The sequence below is a fragment of the Microtus oregoni genome, unplaced genomic scaffold (genome assembly GCF_018167655.1).
Source record: "Microtus oregoni isolate MIOR12 unplaced genomic scaffold, Mior012 000024F_ref0000369, whole genome shotgun sequence".
In the NCBI taxonomy this organism is placed as follows: domain Eukaryota; kingdom Metazoa; phylum Chordata; class Mammalia; order Rodentia; family Cricetidae; genus Microtus; species Microtus oregoni.
Genome location: NW_024543083.1, coordinates 29,300,249 through 29,309,873, shown reverse-complemented (window position 1 = coordinate 29,309,873; position 9,625 = coordinate 29,300,249). Strand labels below are relative to the sequence as shown.

At 34.7% G+C, this 9,625-nt stretch overlaps 1 pseudogene; it reads right to left on the bottom strand.

Annotated features, from left to right (window-relative positions):
• Positions 1 to 419: 419 nt before the first annotated feature.
• On the bottom strand, positions 420 to 1,290 carry LOC121462331 (annotated as a pseudogene).
• Positions 1,291 to 9,625: the final 8,335 nt, after the last annotated feature.

Here is a 9,625-nt window from a genome sequence, read left to right as displayed (position 1 = left end):
AACTCATTGGTCCATTTATTTCACCAGTAAAGGACTAAAATAAATTACACAATGATAACACATGAGGAGTGCATCAATTTGCATTAAAAATTAATTTCATATGTGCTGTAAATATAATAGAAGTTCAGAGATAATGAAAGATTTATTGTCTTAAAATCCTCATAGAAAGTAAACTGTTTAAATGAGTCTTCATTACATTATTTAATTAGCAATTGATTTTTGCATTTTAAATTGATAATATCTTGTTATCTAATCATCATTTAATAATGGCTATTTGGTCCTCTTTGAGTGGTCGCATCACTTACTTTAGCCCCAGTTATGTGTCGTAGTGTTCCATTTTCTCATTGTTAATTGGAAAATGATCTAATTAAACTAGATTATCATTTGCGATTTATTCCATTTTCTTTTCTTTTCTTTTCTTTTTTTTTTTACTTTTATCTGCATTTATTTCATGTTGAATTTATTCCCGTGCCATAAGTTTTTGTTTCTTCAGTTTCTTCTGGGATATCTTTTTCTTCTGTGCAACCTCTTCTTCTGGCTTTGTGTTGCGGGAGGTCCTCCCACTCCTCCAGCCTATCACTGCTGAGGTACCAGCCCACTGGGGCGTGGTTTCTCTCCCTTTAAAAAAGCGGCCACTTCCCTCTTCTCTCTCTCTTCACTTCCTGCTCCGCCTGCGACTAGACTCCTTTCCTGGTTGCGAAGAGGGCTGTTGCCTGGGACAGTGATCTGTAAGTTTTTTCCCCTTTAAATAAATACCACCCTAATAATCATAACCCCGAATTGGTGTGGCATTGTTTGTGACTTACGCCTTCAGCTTTGGAACAATCTGTTCCTTTTCAGTGAGGATCATCTCGATGTGGCAGGGGGGCTCATGTATGGGTTAATCCGGCCATGAGCTCTGTAAATTCGTCGGCGCATCTTAGGTGCTTTGTTCACCTGGATATGCTCAATGACCAGAGAGTCCACATCTAAACCCTTCAGTTCAGCATTGCTCTCTGCATTTTTCAGCATGCGCAGCAAAAATTCTGCACTCTTTTTTGGCCACCGACCCTGTGTCCAGCCCCACTGTTTGGCCTGGGCGCACCTACCGACTCCACCATTGTACCGTCGGAATGGCACACACTGCTTCTTCAAAGTGACATCTTTCAGATACTTGGTGGCTTTTCGGATATGCATACCCTTGATGGCCTGGGCCGTTTCACGGGTGTTCTTAAAGTGAACCCGAAGGTTTGATCCTCTCAATTTGCTTGATTTTGTGGGGTTGTCTGGGTCAAGAGAGTAGCGAACCATCTTCACGGGTCACCTGTGGCCGTTTACAGGAAGACTTATTCCATTTTCTATATCAAGTTAATAGACTTCCTACACTTACCATTTTCTAATATTTATGATTTTGTACATTCTTTCTCAAATTTCTACTACTTTTTTATTATTACTTGGGTCTCTGCATATAATTTTTCAAGGCATCTGAATCAAAAATAAGTCATTCCAAGTTCAAAGCAGTATTTGCCTGTCTGTCAGAGTAAGTTAAAATCTTGATCTGCTTATTCCAAGTCTTTTTCTATACCCCTGTAAACCTAAAACTGTAGATAAAAACCTCAGTCAATTCATGACTAAAAATAAGATTCTTTCTATACTTTCTAGACAGACTCTTTAATCATTACTACATTTATTCTACATTGTGAAGATCCAGAAGACAAAATTAAATTACATCCAAAATTTAATTGTCTTTCCCAAAAGGAAAAAAAAAAAAAAAAGATGCTGTTGAATCTGAAGTTCTAACTTTACTAAAGAAGTTGAAGAATAATGTTTCACTTTGTGTCTGTGTGGCTATACATGAGTGTGCTGGTGTGTATGTATGTGGTAACATCCATACCATGGGACATACATACAGCTGAGGAGACATTTTAAGAGAGCTGATGTTTATCTTCTGCTTCATAGGTTACAGGGTTTGAACTCAGAACATCAAGCTGTATAGCAAATTCCTTTATATTCTGAAGTATCTTTCCCACATATGATGGAATTTTTAAATCTTACTCTAAGAACATTGTACATATCTTGTACCTTAATAAAATGTTCAGTCATCTACCAAGTTATTAATTCTGTAGCATCCTTCCCAACTCCTACTCTAATATTTTCTTCAAACTCCCCAATTCTTAGAACTATAAATTTCATTACATGCTACAGACTAATTATCATCTTTTCGGGGATCCAATTTATTTCCTATTTGCAAATTTAGGTTTATGGTCTTACTTAAACTTAGGTAAAGAATTCCATATTCCTTAAAAACTTGCTGGCTTAGAAATTGTGCTCTTTGGTAGCAAAATTCAAATGTGTTCTATGTCAGAAGTTCATTTTTTCTGTCCCACTCTTGATATTCATCCCTTCAATAATTCTCTCACAGCTGAGTCAAGAGATCTTTCCCTATCATTGTGCTTCTTATCATTGCTAAACTGATTCTTCACCCTACATTGAGTCTACAGAGAAAAAAAATTTCTTCTACGTGGGAAACATTCTTCAAAATAATTTGAAATACTCTCCTTTAAAAATATAACTTCCAGTGCTTCTATTGAAGTTTCTGACACTCTATCCTCATTTATAAACTATCTTCTTCATACTCTCCTCGAAGTGTTGAAGTGGCTGTGGTTCATATTTTACTGTGAGATCAAAATTGTAATGGATTCCAATAGTTTAAAGACACTATAAAGTGAACACATCAAGAAAGAAATTGCTTCTGAGCTGAGAAGACACATTTCATAAAAAAAAAAAAAATCAGTAGAGTGTTCTATAGGAATGTTTCTGCCGTTGATCTAGTTGCTAGAGAGGGCTACAAATGTTTCTCTGAAAAATAAATGCCTATTATAAGAAAGGCCTGCTGTTTTGTGATTTTTGTCTGCTGTAAAACTGATAACAAATGTTTGTAGAATAAGCAATACTGTATCTAGTGCTTCTTTTGTCTTTGAGATAATGTTAAGTTTGCACTGACTCTTAGGCAGTTATGTATGAGCAATTGTTATTATGGCATTCATGACTGAATTTAATCGATTCAGTTAAATAAATAGTATTCAGGAAGACTTTTATTTTTATATCTATTTTAAAAATGTTCTTCAAGATTCTATATATAATATATTGCATATATATTAGGTAAATAGTAAAGTATAATGTACTTAATGCAACACATTCAGTTTTAATGGATTTTTTTTAATCTGGACATTCTAAACAAGAGCCAAGAACCATCTAATCAAAACACCAACAACATACATGAGAAGCTCTCTTTGAAGTTGTTTGCCAGAGCTAATAGACTGTTAAAACATATATCCTATTGACTTTTTGGTAGCCTTAGCCTTTGGTTACTATGAAGAGGTATGGAGGTAATTGCCTATTGCTGAAGATACCATGTATGTAGGGTTAAGACAGCACCTTTAGGGGGCGGGGTTTGCCTTGGCGAATGCCTACAGATAAATAGGCACGCGGGAGGCGGCTCTGTCCTTTCCTTCCTACCTCCTGTGCCACGCGGGAACTTTGGTTCTGTAAGTTTATCATTAAAGTGGTAAATATTCTTTAATATCCGCATTGCATTTATTTACGCCGATACACCATGTATTTCAGAAACAAGGCCCAGAAACCCCTGAAATGGAATTGACAAGAATATCCCATCTCAGATGACTATAATTCATGGTACCAGAGGCAATGTGTAATTTTTCTGAAGGAGTAAAGCAACCAACAGTCTTACGTAGCTATGAAGCTTATGATATAAAACAGATCAACACCCAACATGGTATCACCCCTGGGTGAAGTAGTGGCATACAAAACTTAGTGATAACCACCTGCTCTCTATTTTGACTTATGACCTGATCAACAAGAGAAATAAGAAGGCTTTTATTATAAACCTAATTAAATATTCAATGATGACAAAATAATCATAAATATTGTAGGAAAATCTCATGTTTACTAATCCAGCATAATCCTTTGTAAACATTAGTCTTATCAACAGACAAATGTCATCGACCTTCAAAGAAACTCTCTTTGCAACAGAGACAATTACAGAAAACAACAACAAATCAGAATACAGAGCTGTGAAGGTCAGCACCAAAAATCCAGCTACAAAACTCCCACACCAAAACCTCAGGAACATTGTGGAAAGGGGGTGGAAAGAATGTAAGAGACAAAGATCTAGGGAGTTTTGTGTGAGATTGTGGTTATTCTAGTAGCATGAGAATCTATAACAGTAAAATCTCACCAACATCATTTCCCAAACATGAAATAAAGAGGATGACGCTAATGAACATGTACAATTTGATGGGAAAAAAACTCTTGAGTCCTCACTGTACACAAATACCTACAGACAACTGGTTAAACTAGAAACAGGAGAGGTGGTCTTCTCCAGGGAAGAGCACACCAACTGACTCTTCAGTGCCAACTGATTCGACATGAAAATTTACATAAGAATAGCATATATGAAATAACCAGGTTATATTTAAGAAAATATACATAGATTTAATACATATTTGACAGCAGAAACAAATAATGACAAAAGAGACCATGAATTTGAGTGTAGAGATATATGGAGGGTATGAAGAGAAGAAGTGAGAAACTTTATAAATATAATTTCAATAGTACAAAGTAAAATAAGACATAGTAATTTTAAGTTTGATAACGAAATGAGTTTATTGTACTTATATATAGGAAGCATACATGATGAATAACCTCATTGTCTCTTCAAGACACACTAAAGTATGGTCATTTTTTTTTTTTGTTCTTGGCTCCCTACTTGAGTTGAATAGATATTTGTTCAAATTTCTCCAAGAAATGTCACACAAAATGTGGTATCTTCTAACTATAGCAGTACTTAAATGCACAATATTTGAGTTAAATTCTAATGACTATTTATGCCATAAAGCATATTTATATTTTAAATTTTTACTTAATAATTTATTTTTTTGCTTTTATATACACTTTGGAATGCCAAAAGTATTGTACATGTAAAATAAAATCGATAAAATAAGTGCTTCCAAATAGGAGTTCAAAACTTATTTTGAAAATTTATACCATTTTTCAAACATGACTTACACTAACAAGGTTGCATTGTATAATTTTAAGAACATGTGCAGCCGGGCGATGGTGGCGCGTGGCTTTAATCCCAGCACTCGGGAGGCAGAGGCAGGCGGATCTCTGTGAGTTCTAGACCAGCCTGGTCTACAAGAGCTAGTTCCAAGACAGGCTCCAAAACCACAGAGAAACCCTGTCTCGAAAAACAAAAAACAAAAAAAAAAAACAAAACAAAACAAAAAAAAGAACATGTGCAATAATCACTTTTATTTTGATAGTTTACATGAAGTTAGTATACTTCAAATATTTCTAACTGAACGCTAACAATTCTTGATGACAATTTTCATATTAACTAAATTAAAATCCCTATGTGCATATTTTTACCACATGTGAATGATACATTTCAGTCTACTTTCAGTAATATTTTAAAGATATTTTTATATACAATCATACCCAAAGTCAAGTTTTTGGAACATAAATCAAAGTAGTGAACTTTCTATAAATCTCTTCAAACTTGAAAAAATATATATGTAAAGTGTGTTACTGTGTGTTTTTGTTTACTGAAGATGTAAGGAAATACTAAAAAAAATTACCAAACTGATTGTTCTTTGACAGCATATCTGGAAGGTCTAGCCTGCATCTTTTAGTGATCTTTATATAATAAGGAACAATGTTTATAATTAAAGCAGAGTATTCTTCAATAACATGGCAGAATTGTCTTTCCTTCCTTTCACCATTGTGCATTTTACTTAAATTCTGTGTTTAAATAAATAGCTATAATTTGTGTTATTTGCTTTATATTTATATGTACTTTCTGATATAATCCACCTCTCTTTTAGATAGTATTACCCTTATTTTAATGGGTACAGACCAAACAGATAACACTCAACAGAGGAACCTAAAATGACTGAAAGACACTTAAGAAAATGCTCAATATCCTTAGCCATCAGAGAAATACAAATCAAAACAACTCTGAGATTCCATCTTCCATCTGTAAGAATGGCCAAGAAAAAAAAAAAACACTGAAGACAACTAATGCTGGCAAGGATGTGGGATAAAGGGAACACTTCTGCATTGCTGGTGGTAATGCAAACTGGTACAGCCCCTTTGGATAGCAGTATGGTGATTTCTCAGAAAATTAGGAAACAACCATACTCAAGACCCAGCAATATCACTTTTGGGTATGTACCCAAAGAATGCTCAATTGTATCAAATGGACATGTACTCAACAATGTTCACAGCAGCATTATTTGTCATACCTAGAATCTGGAAATAACCTAAATGTCCTTCAACTGAAGAATGAAAAAGGGAAATTGGTACCTTTACACAATACTGTGTGAGTACTACACAGCAGGGAAGAAAAAGACATCTTGAAATTTGTAGGCAAATGGATGGATCTAGGAAACATCATGTTGAGTGCGGTAACCAGGATCCAGAAAGACAAATATAATATGTACTTATTCATATGTGGCTTTTAGACATAAAGCAAAGAAAAACACAATTCACAATCTCAGAGAACTCAGATAACAAAAAGGACCCTAAGAGAGAAATATGTGGATCTAATCCACATGGGAAGTGGAAAAAGACAAGATCTCCTGAGTAAATTGGGAGCATGGGTATCAAAGAAAAGGCTTGAAGGGGAGGAAAGTGGAAAGGAGAAGAGTGGAGAAAAAATATCTAGCTCACTAAAAACAATTAAAAAACTAAAATTATAGTTGTCCTGTTTTTGCTGTAGTTTCATGAGTATAGGTAATGAAATGTTACATAGATAGTATATATGTATTTGACTTTTAATCAAGTATAGCATATTGTATTTTCAAATTCGTTTAAGAATTTCACTATTGGGCTGGAGAGATGGCTCAGCGGTTAAGAGCACTGACTGTTCTTCCGGAGGACCTGAGTTCAATTCCCAGCAACCACATGGTGGCTCACAACCATCTGTAATGAGATCGGGTGCCCTCTGGCCTGCAGGCATACATGGAGGCAGAATGTTGTATACATAATAAATAAATAAAATCTTTAAAAAAAAAAGAATTTCACTATTTACATACTTGTTTGTTTCTGTGTGTGACACATGTGTGCAATAGCCCATGAAGCCGAAGAGCCTGTTGATCTTCCTAGCACTGGTGCTACACGCAGTTGTGAACAAAGAAATACAGGTTTTAGGAGCCAAATTTGGAAGAGCAGGAAGTACTCTTAGTTGTTGAGCCTCCACAAAATGTATGTCAATGGTGTGTGTTATTATGGACTTTATTTTTCAAAATTAATTACTGCAAATCCTCGGGACCAAATGATGTACACAAAGAAGGAAAGTTGAACTCGTGAAATAAGAACGGAAGCTCATTTACACTTAAATTTGATCCATATGACACTTCTAAGGTGTGGTTGCTGGAGTTGCCTTTCTTTTCTCTACTTGCTTTTATAGGCTATGCGTTAAGCTTTCATGAAATAATAAAAGTAAGTTATTTCAAATACAATAAGTGATTTTTTTGCTTTATTTTATTTTAGAGTATCTAGAGTTATTCAGTTATCTGATGTTGAATATATTTCAGTAAGTCCCTTTACTTTCTGATTCAATCACTTTCGCAATGCTTGGGAATCATTTTTCTCTATTTTCATGTGATTTTTAAATGAATATTCACAGTGGTTTACGGCAAAAATTACATAAATGAAATGTGTAGTTAAGTGAAGAAGAAAATTCAGGTTAAAGCAAGAAAGATATAGCTTGGAGTCCCAAGTTTCCTTTTATTAATAAAATAAAGATGTGATTGTTGTAACTAATTTCTTTTGTTTTAGGTATCATCATTAAGAGCACAAATATTCTCATTATAAGACACAAGATAATCTGTGAGTTTATAAAAAGATTTTGTTGATTTGTGAAGAAAATATGTTTATTTCAAGGTTATAAGAGAATGTGTTAATGTATGCTCAGTTTTTATAAAGCAGATTTTATTTTTGATTGTTAAAATAGATGACCTTATATGGTGATTAAATTTCCTTTTCCACTTTTTTACATTTTAAAGTAAAATTGAATTACATCACTTACTCCCTTCCTTCTTCTCTCTCCAGTCCCACCTAGGTCAGCCCATCCTGCTCTCAAAATTGAAAGCCTCTTTTCTCTTTCATTATTTTGTCAAGTCCCCTCATACGTATGTGTGCACAGAGATATATACATACAGCATATATGCTGAGTTTTTTTGTTATTTATGTTAATATGGTTTCAGTGCTATCCACTTTATACTGAATAACCAATTAGGAAACTCATCCATAGAAAAGGCAAATTCGAACTCTCTTAACAGTCATTAAACTATAGTCATTATGCCTAATTGTGGTACTCTGTGAAATCTCACCCTTTTATGTTAGTATACCTATTGATTTACCATCATCTAGATCTCATCTATGCAGGTATTTCTAGGAAAGGCTATTTTATAGCAGAATCCTTGATTCTCTGTTCTTCTATTCTTTCTGCATCCTCTTATGGTATGTTTTCCTGAGCCACAGATGCAGGAGCGGTAATCTTGATTTATCACTTTGGGGGTGTGCATCCCGTGACCTTTGGAGTTTCTTTCATGAGGGCTTGTCACTATACTTATTTGTGGGTTTTAAGGTTAATTTTTAGAATGTAATTAGGAATTATGCTGGTCTAACAAAATAGCAGAAGTAGATCCCCTTTTTAAGGTCAATAATCTCATTAGCCCTGGAAAGTTGCGTAGGTTTTTACTGGAATTATTTACCTCCTGTTGAGTGAGTCTTCAATTCAATTAGACAGTACCTGATTGCTTCCAACATGTGAGTCTCAGTTATTGTGAGATACAATTAATAGGTATCTTGTCATACTAATCATTGCTGTGGTTCATATATGTTGTAAAATTGACTTCCCTACTTTGTCAGCATGGTTAGTATCTTCTGAGACCATAGAAGCTAGACCAAAGGAACAATGCTTTCAGGTTTGATTCAGTTCATATCATCTGAGTAATGTCCTAAGTGTTTGCAATCTTCAGCAATAAAGATTTACATTTACCTCTGAGAGGCAGGTTAAAAAATAATAATCTATATTTTATTTCAAATTATTTAAAGACTGTGACTGAAAAAGCATGGGATAAAACCGGACTCTCTGAATATGGAGGACAATGAGGGCTGATGAGAAGCCAAGGACAATGGCACTGGGTTTTGATCCTACTACATGTTCTGGCTTTGTGGGAACCTAGCCAGTTTGGATGTTCACCTTCCTAGACATGGACAAAGCAGGGAGGACCTTGGAATTTCCACAGGGCAGGGAATCCTGACTGCTCTTCAGACTTGAGAGGGAGGGGGAGAGGAGTGGGGGTACGGGGAGAGGAGTGGAGGGAGGGGGGAGGAGTGGGAGGCTGGGAGGAGGCAGAAATTTTTTTTTCTCAAAAAATAAAAAAGAAATAAAGAAATCAAACCTTAAAAAATTATTTAAAAATAATTTCATGTATGAGTACTATTTTAAATTACAAATTTATGTTGTTTTACTAATTCAGAACACCAATTATAAGAAATTCCACTAACCAATAGTACATTAAGGTTTTCAAATTATTTTTTGTTGCATATTTAA